This window comes from Papio anubis, chromosome 10 (genome assembly GCF_008728515.1).
Source record: "Papio anubis isolate 15944 chromosome 10, Panubis1.0, whole genome shotgun sequence".
Taxonomy (NCBI): domain Eukaryota; kingdom Metazoa; phylum Chordata; class Mammalia; order Primates; family Cercopithecidae; genus Papio; species Papio anubis.
In genome coordinates, this window is record NC_044985.1 from 24,317,055 (window position 1) to 24,329,759 (window position 12,705).

Here is a 12,705-nt window from a genome sequence, read left to right on the forward strand (position 1 = left end):
GCACAGGAGCTAGCTTTGCTCAGATTTGGCTTGGTTCAATCACTGTAAAAAAAAATGAATGTGATTCTTTCACCATTAAAGCCTGCTTCACCAGAAACAAATACCATCCACCATTTTAAAATTCATAATTTACATATATGTGTGTATGTGTGTGTATACATACACACATATTTACATATATACATATATATCTCCTTCTGGTTGTTCTTAACTTAAATGCCTAAATCTAAATGTCATTGTCCTACTTTTTTCACATGCAAAATGATTAAATTATAGGTCCTGGAAGAAATGTGTCTACTACCTGGAAATAAAGTGGCTGTGAAACTACTATAAACCTTTTCAGCCACTGAGATTTTATGAGCACTTTTACTTGCAAGGTGAGCTGGGATGGGGTAGAGGGAAATAAGTGTGGCAGATAATAATGTATTATGCAAATTTAATGATCATAAAACTGTTCAGGTGCAGATTAAAATTGTTTTATAAAATTATTCTTTCTGATGTTTAAATGTAAACAGTAGAGTGAGCATCACAAATGTGAATTATTCATTTGAGAGAGTCCAGGGTCCTATCCAGTAAATAAGATATGGTAGATCTGTTTAGTGGTTTGGGTTTAAATAATTTTAAACAGTGATAGAGTTTTCTTTGTGCTTCTACTTTCTCAAGATTGACAAATAATAAATGGAGAAGATGAAAATTCTCTAACTTATACAAACATACTATTTTTCTGTATTAATTTTGAGATATACTTTTAGAAATTCTGACATGTTCATTAATGAAAAAAGGTACGATATTTCCAGTAATATTTACTTTTTCCTTAGATTTTAATGACTGAAAATTAATGTATGGCATATTCCTCATTCAGTAGTAACTAAAAAACTATCAAAATTTCAAATACAATTTAGTATTTACAAGAAGCTTTACAGCCTTATTTTTTAAAGCTGAGTAAATTTGTATTATAAACTAAAGCAGATATTTTAATTTTTTTGATTTGTTATTTGTATTCTGATAGGCCAAATGTTATCAGATAACTCACTACAACTAAGAGACAATAGAAATAAAAGAAATAAAATTAGAAACCTCAACATAAGTCATATATTAAGTCACTGAATACTATTTCTAATATAAAATCTAGTTAGAAATTCATCTCAGAACAGATACTAAGCATATGAAGGATGTAAACATTTTAAAAATCCAGATTTGTACACTTTAGATGTTTTGAATTTTGATGTAAAAATCTAGATGTGCACACAACTTAATTATCTATGTGCTCTTGTAGACACAGATATCATTACTAAAATAAGTGAAATTAGATAGAATGAAAAGAAGGACACTTTACTATAATTAATTACGTGTGAGCTATTTATACAAACTAATCCCACCATTTTTCTTTGACTTTATAAATTCATACAAAAAAGATAAAATAAATGTGGCAAAATGTTAGTAATTAATTGAATCTTGGTGATGGGTGATTATTATAAGATCCTTTCACCTTATATATAGATTTCAAGATTTTTAGAATAAAATAAAAATTTATGGGAAATGTTGAAAGCCTCAAAATATTTAATGTGAATCTCGTTAGATGCAAAGGTGATAGTTAAATCATTAAATATGGGCTCAAAAAGTTAATCATCATTTTTAAGGACCACAATCCATAAGAGATTTAATTTACTTATGTAAGAAAAATAAAGTTATTGTAAGAATCTGCCAATTAGCTCATCAAAAGTAACAGTTTTTTTAATTATCAGCAGTAACTACAGATGATATTTATTAAGCACTTGGGTGCACTAGAACTAGGCCAGTGGGAGAGGCAATTTATATATTTTATTTTATTTTATTTTATTTTATTTTATTTTATATTCCTAAAAATTCTATTGTGCAGTAGTAGTGATATGGTTTGTCTCCATGTCTCCACCCAAATTTCATGTTGAATTGTAATCTCCAGTGTTGAAGGAGGGATCTGGTGGGAGGGGATTGGATCATGGGAGCGGATTTTTCCCTTGCTATTCTCCTGCTAGTGAGCGAGTTCTCACGAGATCTGGTTGTTTTAAAGTGTGTAGCACTTCCCCGCTATACTCCCTCTCTCCTGCTGCCATGTGAAGATATGTTTGCTTCCTTTTTGCCCTTCTGCCAGTAAGTTTTCTCAGGCTTCCCCAGCCATGTCTCCTGGACGCCCTATGGAACTGTGGGTCAATTAAACATTTTTTCTTTATACATTACCCAGTCTCAGATAGTTTTTAGGGCAGTGTAAGAATGGACAAATACAAGTAAAGTTCATTTTGTAGATGAGGAAACTAAGATGTGAAAAATTTAAGTAACTTGGCAAAAGAGGGGTAGAAAAAAACTAGTAATTAAAAGTACTGGTATTTGAATCTTAGCTGTCTCCGGAGTGTGCTCTCTGGCCATGTGATACCCTTCCACCATGGGATGACACCAGATGCCAGTGCCATGCTCTTGAATTTTCCAGCCTCCAGAACCATGAGCCAGCTAAACTTATTTTCTTTGTAAATTACCAAGTCTGTAGTATTTCATCATAGCAACAAAAACCAGACTAAGACAGTAAGTACATGGAGCTAATAAAAATAAACATGAGATGTGAAGGTATGAGAAAAACTTTTAACAAACAAACCCTTAACTAATGCTGAGATGTGGTTAAGTTTGGGGAAAAGTAGTCAATGTTGCCTAAAAATGATGATGACTATCATTTTTAAGAGAAAAGTTATATGACCAGTTGTCTATATAAAACTGCATTTGCTTAATTAACAGAGAAATGTGAAAAGTACATTTAATAAATCTTTCATTTACAGACATTCAGTAGACACAGAAAAAAGAATAAACAGAGCTGCTATGTGGGCTGTAGTTTCACAGGTACTGACTATATATCTAAAGCCTATTTTATAGCTGCTTACTATAGTTAAGTCTCTATTCGGTGTAACAGCATTACATATTGTACTTTTTCCAGAATTCCACTCAAGCACTAGGTTCCTAATTTTTATTTCATAGACTACATCATTCAGAAGAAAAGGGTTGACATTTGGCAAAAATAAATAAATCAAATAAATACTCCTTTTGGGAGTTTTTCCCTTTGAGTTGAGTTGGATGCTATCCTGCTAAAGCTCAGTGTAATTACGACAAATAGAAAAGGTGGTCATCGCTTGAACCCAGGAGGTGGAGGCTGCAGTGAGCCAAGATCGCACCACTGCACTCCAGCCTGCGTGACACAGCAAGAGTCTGACTCAAAAAAGAAAAAAAAAGAAAGAAAGAAAGAAAGAAAGAAAGAAAGAAAGAAAGAAAGAAAGAAAGAAAGAGAAAGAAAGAAAAAAAGAAAAGGTGGCTATTCAGAACATGGTTTTGGCTTAACTGTTGCCTCACAGCTCGATATACTCTATTACAATACTCTTGATTATTCATTTTTTTAGATAGCATTTATAATGCTAAACAAGTATATTCCTGGGTAATATCATTCTAAATTTGTATTTCTGACTAATCTAGTTTAAATACTTAAGAAACTAATGCCACAGTTACACAGTTCTCAGCTTTTCTTGAGTTAAAATCTCATAGTTAGTGTTATGGGAGGATACAGCATTAGGATATTGATAGCTTTGACATGGTTTTCTGCACTGAGTATGTCAATAGACATTTCACTAGTAATACTATCTTATTTTCCATTCTTTATCTCCCCAGATTTACTTTAAAAATCTAAATGCTATCTTAAAATATTACTTTATGCCCAGCAATCACTGAAATTTATTATTTAAAAATGACTATAGGCCAGTCGTGGTGGCTGACATCTGTAATCCCAGCATTTTGGGAGGCCGAGGCAAGCAGATCACCTAAGGTGAGGAGTTTGAAACCAGCCTGATCAACATGATGAATCCCCATCCCTACTAAAAATACCAAAATAGCTGGGCATGGTGGTGGGTGCACGTAATCCCAACTACTCGGGAGACTGAGGCAGGAGAATCCCTTGAACCCGGGAGGCGGAAGCTGCAGTGAGCCATGATCATGCTATTGCACTCCAGCCTGGGAGACAGAGCAAGACTCCGTCTAAAAATAATCATAAAAAATAAATAAAATAAAATAAAAGTTGTAAAGTCTTTATTCATATTTTCAAAAGTAAAAAATAAGATATAGAATGCAATCACCAAATTATGTTATTACTTTTATGAAGGAGTCAAGATTAGAGTAACAGGAGCTGAGAACTGATTTACTTGAGTTATAAAGTATTTATATATTGATTTGAAGGAAATACCTGAACAATCAGTGATCCATTAAGGTTAACTTATCCCTCACTCTATGGCTATGTTTGGAAAGGTAATCCCCTAAAACTTTAAAGTTTACAAACATATCAAATCAAACATTAAATCCTACTATCTTTTTCTTTTTAATATATTTAAGACACTCCCATTTTTTAAAATAATTCTTGGTGCCATTATCCCAAATAAAGGCTCATATCCCGTCACACCAGTAATACTGCAAAATTATTCTAACTTGTCACCTTATTTTTAATCCCCTCCAATCTCTTTTATATTAGTCAGAATTGCTGCAGAAAATAGAAAACATATCTTTAAGTCATAATTGAAGAGGGTTTAATAAAGAATTATTTATAGAGATGGGCATGCAAAGGTACAAATAATGCATTGCTTTTTACTAGGTCTGTTACCAGAAGCTAGTGAAAAATGCAGCTGAGGTGAATAAAGCCATCCAACAAGAGCAGTGGCCTTTAGTAGATAGACTCAGGCACTGCTAAATCATTACAGTTGAGCATAGATGGAAGGGAGATGGATAAAGATTCTGACTTCTTTTTCTGTCCACTATCTAATGTCCTTGCAATGCAATTCATGGAGGAAATTCAACTTGATGTGGGAAGGTAAAAGAACCTGGGTGAGGTAGTCCACATAAGTCAGCTTTCCAGCACAGGAAGAGGGCAAAGAGGCAAAGCCAGGATAACTAGAACTCCCACTAATTGATATTTCTCATATCTTTTCATCTAACATATATCTTCCCAGATCCAAAACCATCCATGACACCCATTCCCTGGGTAATAAGGTGCAAACTATCTAGCTTAACTAAAACACTATCTGTCTTCAGAAGAGAGAACCAAGTATGCTCATTTGATCCCCTCTTTTGAGAGACCCTGACACTAATAATTTGCCCTGATATTTTTCTAGAAGAATAAGAGCACAACGAGATATGTAGAGAAGATAGAGTGTGACTTAAAGTAACATAGTGTGAAAAACAAAAAGAAAGTGATGATAAAGAAAAACAATTAGCACTGAAAAAATGGGGTGAGGTTAAACAGAGGCTATGAAAAACTATAGTCTGGTAAACAGGTGATAAAATTAGACGGCGGCAGAAAGTGATTTAACGCGACAAAGAAAGTGGAAGATTCATGACAGCAGTCAGTGGGAGGGTGAGTGGATAATGGTTTCTAGCTGATGAAGAGTGACAAAGAGTGGGTGGGTGGGAAGATGGCCAAGGTAGACTAATCTCCAGAGAAGCATCATTGAGCTAGAGCTTTAGTTAAAAGCACCTGGGAAAAAAAGATCATGCTTTATATAACCTTAAGGCCAAGGACATTTGTTCTTTGCTAATAATTATGTATGTCTCCTTTGGTGTTACTGTGCAAACCATTTTAAAAAAATTATTTCCTAAAACTTACAACGAGCAGCTCTTAAGTGTTTTAATTTTTGCCTCTGTGAACATTTTGCCTGTTTACTCTTTAATGCCATCCTACTTGATAGTAACAAACAGTATCACAAATAAAATTTAGGCAACAAGGTTCAAAATCAATTTTTCAAAAAAAAATAAAAGCATTAAGAAATGACAGGAACATGAAGGATGGCCAACATTTCCAACTGTTATGATAGAATATTGAAAGTTTATTTTTCTGATATTAAATATCATAGTCCTTCACTGAGACCTTGCTGGGATGGAATGTAGTTTTTCCTTTTAGTATATGTCATAGTGCAGGAAAATCAGAGCTGAGAGTGCCTGAAAGTAGATTATATGCTAACTTTTGAATAGTGATATTGATCAAATGTCCAAAATAAACTTGTATCCCTCCTTAGTGTAGTAGTTTATACTGGGACACTTAAATAAGTGTAATACATAATGTCAAAGCATAGAAATTAATACTGTCGCTAAGAGTGGCGGCTCACACCTGTAATCCCAGCATTTTAGGAGGCCAAGAAGGGTGGATCACCTTAGGTCAGCAGTTCGAGACCAGTCTGGCCAATATGGTGAAATATCATCTCTACTAAAAATATAAAAATTAGTCAGGCATGGTGGTGCATGCCTGTAGTCTCAGTTACTCGGGAGGCTGGGGCAGAATAGCTTGAGACCAGGAGGCAGAGGTTGCAGTGAGGCAAGATCGTGCCACTGCACTTCAGCCTGAGCAACAGAGTGAGACATTGTCTCAAAAATAAGCAAATAAATAAATAAAACAAAACAAAATAAAAAAAGAAATTCATACTGTGTTTCGAAATCTTTTTCAGATTTAAGCCATTATTAGAGCTGAAGGCATCCATGGCCCATTATTTTCTAGTATTTCTTGCCTCATGTTGTCTACATTCTCATTTCAAATAATATGTACTCTCCATATATATTAGGAGTATTAGATTTAATACCATTTAATCCCTTCCTGTCTCTTACCTATTTTTAAATTGTTTATAATAGAAGGTCAAATATAGCCATTTCAATATTTACTATCTAAAGAGTATTCCTGTTAATGAATGTGAAGTTTTATAAAGCAGACTCTCTAAACTGTTGTATACTCTTTTGAAAACAAGACTGACTAAAAATACATTAGTAGGATGATGACAATTCTCTCTAACCTGTCAAGTAAACAAAGCAACATTGCTTCATGCACTCGGTAAAGCATATTCCTTTTGCTTCAAAACTTTCTGGGCCCTTCTGCTGGTGATAAAGCCTTCACAGTACATGGAAATGTGATAGTCTGAACCGGACTATAAGTACTTACTGTAAGAATTATTATATTCAACACACATATACATAAGGAATTTCTTTGTTAGAGAGTCTTAACAAAAAACAGAAGCCTTTGAAAAGCATTTGCCTCTGGGACAGATATCAAGTATAGTTATTTACATGAGTTTAGTATCTGGTCTTCTCATAGTCCTCCAATGATAAATACATTTCTAAAACAAAAATGTAAAAGAGTGTAACATATCACAAGCATTTTCAATGCTTGTTTGCATTAGATCATTCTTGCATTTCTATAAATAAATACCTGAGACTGGGTAATTTATAAAGAAAAGAGGCTTAATTGGCTCATGGTTCTTCAGGCTTTACAAGAAGCATGGTGCTGGCATCATCTGTTAGGCCTCTAGGGAGGTGTCAAGAAGCTTATAATCATGACAGAGGAAGAAGGGGGACCAGACACATCACATGGCAAAACAGGAGCAAGAAGCAGGTGGGGAGGTGCCACACACCTTTAAATGACCACTATCATGAAGACAGCACAAGCCATAAGGGATCTGCCCCCATGACTCATCACCTCCCACCAGGCCCCAACTCTAGCACTGGCAGTTATGATTCAACAAGAGATTTGGGCAGGAACAAATATCCCAACTATATCAGTGTTCCAGGTAGTCCCAGCAAAAGGGAAGAGTAAGTGAGAGAATTGGTAGAACAGTGCTTCTCTGTCCTAGATTCAACCTCAGCCAAATTCCTGTTAAGAAATGTTAGAAAAGTCACTGAATACATAGAACCCCTATTCTATGAATAAGAACAATGCACAATGGTCTGCCAAAACAACATGCCTAAATTAGGAAGTAACTGAACCTTAAGTAAACCTACTGATCCCTAATCTACTTATTCTTTTCGCATACTCCACCACCTTGTATTTGGAATAGATGAGATTGTTGAAAATGATTGAAAACTCAAATGAGGGTAATACTTAAAATGTTCCCATGTTTACAAGCATGTGGAACACATGACATTTGAAAAAAAAAAAAAAAATTCCCTAAACATATATGCAAATTTAATGTATTCAAAGGACAAAACTGAAAGGCATGATTGACACTGAAATTCTAAGACATTTTAGAAATGGCAGTTAATTTCAATTTATTTTACTGGTTTAGAAACATTTCTATAGTAACTGAATTGTATTTTGCTCCCTTCCATTAACTTTTATTGTATTGTAAACAGCAGCACATCAACACTGTGGGCATAAAATAGTCTACTGTTTGTAATGGACTGTGAATGATAGAATTTTTTTTCAAAAGTACTAAAATGCAATATCTTACCAAGAAAGAAACACTCTAGAATATTATAAAATAATGGAGGTGGTTGGTGGGAAGTATTCTTTCAACTTCCTCTTCTTTTTTTTTTTTTTTTTTTTTCCGGTAAGCTACAGTGGACATTTAAATTTTCTAAAAATCCAAATGCAAGAGCTATTGGGTTTCGGAATATGTGAACACAAAATGTTCTATTTGTCTCTTTCAGTGTTTTTATTTATGTCTTCAGAACAAACTCTTAAAACATATTTTACACCATTTCATCAGTAACATGCTGAGATCTAGATTCCTTTTTCCAACATTAATTAGACTACCACTGCATGGGTTATGATTTAGATTTTTAAATCCAAACACAGAACTGCCCTCTTACAACACAAACTGGATTCCCAGAGCAATAAACACACAATAGAGTTAGACTACAATACTGACACTTTAATATGAGGCTCTGCAGGTCTAGAAGTACAGAAACAGTTATCCTTTAAATGACGAGCTGTAGTGAACATAATTGCTAGAAATTCTAAACAATTTTGCTCACGAAATATAAAAGAGTTCAGTGGTAACTATAGTTCAGAATCATACCCAACTATTACTCTTCAGAGAAAATTAACAGTTAGAGTATAATTTTTTCCAGTATGCTGGATAAAATATGTACATAACCAACTGACTTAACACAAGGTTAAATCATTTTTTGATACACAGAAGAGTATCCTGAAAAAAACAATTTATTGGAACATATAAACTTAAAAACTCAAGGTCAGACATAACTTTTCTTAGTTCACCCTTTTGTTATTACTATTCACACAGTATTTTCAGCCTTTTCTTTTCCAAAATACTACCACTCTGCCTAAGATATCTGAAGTTCAATGGCACAAGCAACCAAAATTGAAAAGAAGTAAATCTGAATTTATTTACTTTGATACAAGTGGTCAAAAATAAATTCCAGTCAAAATATAATTTTCTAATATTTAACTTTCTTTTCATTAAATGGAAAATGAAATATCTAAGCTAAGGTATATATATACAATGTTATTTCTAAATTTTTTCTCAGGAGATATTTTTATCTTATGTTAATACACAACCCATTCAGAGAAGGCTGTAGGTAGGGAATATAGTAGTTACTTTAACATAGCAAACTCTAATATGCAAATATCCCACTAAATCATGGTGCTATGGCCTTAATGTTGGTGTCTCCCCAAAATTCATATGTTGACACCTAATATCTTATATAACAATATTAGGCCTGGTGCAGTGGCTCATGCCTGTAATCCCAGCACTTTGGGAAGTCAATGCGGGTGGAGCACTTGAGGTCAGGAGTTCAAAACCAGCATGGCCAACATGGTGAAACCCCATCTCTAGTAAAAATTAAAACAAAAACAAAATTTGCTGGGCGTGGTGGCAGGAGCCTATAATCCCAGCTACTTGGGAGGCTGAGCCAGGAGAATTGCTTGAACCCAGGAGGCAGAGGTTGCAGTGAGTTGAGATCAAACCACTGCACTCCCTGCCTGGGAGACAGAGGGAGACTTCACCTCAAAAAAAAAAAAGAAAAGAAAAGAAAAAAAAAAGTCTTAAAAGGTAGAGGTGGAGGCTTTGAGAAGTGATTGTCATGAGGGTTCTACCCTCATGAGTGAAACTAGTGACCTTATATAAATGGCCCCAGGGAACTGCCATGTGAGGATACAGCAAGAAAGCATCTGTGAAGCAGACCCAGCACTCACCTGACACCAACTCTGCTGGTACCTTAGTCTTGAACTTCCCTGCCTCCAGAACTGGAGTAATACATTTCTGCTGTGTCTAAATTACCTAGTCTAATGTATTTTGTTGTAGCAGCCTGAACAAAGTAAGAGAAATACGTACTGAGAAATGAGGTTGTCATTACATCACGTACTGTAAATGTGAAGTAGCTTTGGAACTGGGGAATGGGTAGTGACTGGAAGAGTTTTGAGGTACATTGCCATAGAAGGACCTTAAGAGCAAATGTGGTGAGAGTTGACAAGAGGAAAGCTATAGAGGAAACCGTAATGTTCTTAGAGATTATCTGCGTGATTGTGATCAGAACGTTGGTAGCAATACAGATCATAAAGGCCATACTGATGAAGCTTCAAATGGGAATGAGGAACATGTTTTGTGTGTTTGTTAAAAAAAAAAAGAAAAGAAAAGAAAAAAAGAAAATGACACAGAAATTGGTTGAACTGTGTTTGCATCCTATTGTTTTGTAGAAAGCAGAGCTTAACAGCAATAAAATAGGATATCTTCCAAAAGAAATCTCTAAGTGTTAAAGGAGGTACTTGGCTTTGTTGCACTGCTTATAGTTAAATGCAAGAAGAGAGAAAGGAATTACGAATGGAATATATAACTAAAATGAAAGCAGAAAAAGATTTGGAAAATCCTCATCCTGGCCGTCTTGTAAAGAATGAACAAGCATGTGAGAGAGAGAATATCAAGGGTGTGGCCAAGGGATCATTTGATAAAGAGATTAGTATAGTGGAAGCCAGGTGCTGTTTATCAGGAAAATGTAAGAATGACCTCAGAAGCATTTTGGAGGTCTTCAAGGCTACCCCATCCATTACAGGCCCAGAATGCCAGAGGCGCGGGAGCAGAACAATTTCAAGGCTCTTCTCCCCATCTTTCAGTGTGGTGCTCTTTAGCCAGCCTAGCTGTGGTGCAAGCAGGCCCAGATGCAACTCAGGCTGTCCTTTTGGAAGTCAAATATAGTAAGTCTTAGTGATGTTCACATACTGGAATTTCCACTATGGCACAGAGTGAACATGAAGCAAGGGTCTGGCTGCCTCGATCTAAATTTCAAAAAAAATGCCACAGACAGCCTTGGGGTTGGGGTAGACAGCTGCCACAGGGGTGGGGCCACAGTAAGAACTCCTGTTATCTGGGCAATGAATAATAGAACCATGGAGTTGGGCCACTGCGGTGTCCCTTATAGGGCAAGGCCAAGCAGAGCTATGGGGGTGGAGTCACCCAGAAACCCCAGACTGCTAGAGCCACCAGCTTCCAAATTCAGCCTGGTAGAGCCACAGGCATGAGATTCCAACCCGTGAGAGGTGGAAAATGGGCTACACCCAGCAAAATGATGGAGGCAGGCCCCCCTGGAACTTTTGGGGTCCAACAGCCACACCTGTGTATCCAGAAGGCAAAATTTAGAGGATTTTATTCAAGAATATTAAAGCTTTCTCTATAGCTTTCCTCTTCTTGTGAGCTCTCACCAGATATGCTCTTAAGAAAAGATTATACTGGAGCCTTAAGATTTATTTTTTTCCATTTTGGTTTTGGTGTTTGGTCAGGATCTATTGCCTCTTTCTTCTTTCTTATTTCTCCCTTTTGGAATGGAAGTGTTTATCCTATGCCCAGCACACCATTGTATTCTGGAAGCAGATAACCTGTTTGATTTTACAGGTTCACAGCAGGAGAACGATAAATTATGTCTTAAGTTTCACTCATATCTGATTTAGATAAGATATAGATGAGACTATAGACTTCTGAGTTAGTGCTGGAACAAGTTAAGAATTTGGGGGCTATTGAGATCAAATAAGTGTATTTTTCACATAAGAAGGACATGAATTTGGGGGGTCCAAGGATAGAATGCTATGGTCTGAATGTTGACATCCCTCCAAATTCATATATTGGAACCCAATACCCAATGTGATAGTACTAAGAGGTGGGCCTTTGGGAAGTGATTAAGCCATGAGGACTCTATCCTTGTAAATGGGAATGGTGCCATTATAAAAGAAACTCAAAAGAGCTCACTAGTCCCTTCTGCCGTGAGAGGACACAGCAACAAGGCACCATCTATGAAACAGACAGTGAGCTCTTTACTAGACACTGATTCTACTGGCCCCTTGATTGATCATGGATTACAGAAATGTAAGCAATAAATTATCCATCCAATAGTATTCTGTTAAAGCATCCCAGACAGACTAAGACACAGTATAAACATTTTAAAGCAACATCATTGCTCTTTTCATTTTGAAAAAGACACAAAAAATGTTTGGATTTACCGAGATACATGCTTCATTTTATAGTAATTATATTCTAGTGGCTTTGTTTTTGTGTGTTTTTTCCTCATATATTATGCAATTTACCTGTCCAATATTTAAATCAATCCGAAAGATTTCAGGTGTGGATACAACTTTATTTGTGTAAGTGTACACTTATGCTGTAACTATTAATATTAGAGGCTTTAACAAGCAGGTTTCAATCTTCAATTGTCTGTTCAAAAACAAGGGTGCTGTGTGAGAACTGGAAATATATCAGGCCCTGGAATTAGGTAGATCTCAGTTCAAATTTTGATTCTCCTGATTACTAGCGGTGTGACTTTGGACAGGTTACTTAATCTCTTTGAACATATTCCCTTGCTGGCAAATGGCTTTAATAGCACTTATTACATATATAGATTGGTAGAATAATTACAAGAGCACATATTGCATCAAGCACAGTCCCT

The 12,705-nt window shown here is 35.6% G+C and overlaps 1 protein-coding gene across 3 annotated transcripts in view; it reads right to left on the bottom strand.

The window, feature by feature from the left end:
• Positions 1–12,705, bottom strand: part of LRP1B (LDL receptor related protein 1B) — a 1,950,491-nt gene that overhangs the window by 235,377 nt on the left and 1,702,409 nt on the right. The gene's annotated exons all lie outside the window — the stretch shown is intronic.